Consider the following 471-nt stretch of genomic DNA (forward strand, 5'->3'; position numbering starts at 1 on the left):
TGTGTGTTGGTGGGGAGTGCTTCATGGCTAGAGCAGCACAAGAACTGGGACCTCTCCAAGGACATGGCTAGCTTTCCGAGGGTCCCCAGAGCTGGGGTGCTATCCGGAAACCATGGTCCTTCTGGAAGGGGAGTTATTTAAGAGGGTGCTCGTCCCTGCCTCGCCCCTTGTCAGGCCGGCGCGACGCTAAAGCGGGGGCCGTTTTCCCTTTAAATCGCGGACACTTTGACAGGGGACATTAAGGACCCGGCTGCTCAGGCTGAGCAGATCATAAAACCGGACAGGCAATTTCTGCTCCCGCCAAATAGCCGGGCAAACTCGTTCTGCATCTTTGGTTTTAATGCACTAAACTGGCAGCTAAGCAGGGAGCGAGCAAAGGGGGGGTGGGGAGCCCCCCCACATACACAGGCGCACACACCGGCACGTGAGCAAACACCCCTTCACACCCCTGCCCCCCACGCCCCGCCCCCG

The sequence above is a fragment of the Crocuta crocuta genome, unplaced genomic scaffold, assembly GCF_008692635.1.
Source record: "Crocuta crocuta isolate KB4526 unplaced genomic scaffold, BGI_CrCroc_1.0 scaffold619, whole genome shotgun sequence".
In the NCBI taxonomy this organism is placed as follows: domain Eukaryota; kingdom Metazoa; phylum Chordata; class Mammalia; order Carnivora; family Hyaenidae; genus Crocuta; species Crocuta crocuta.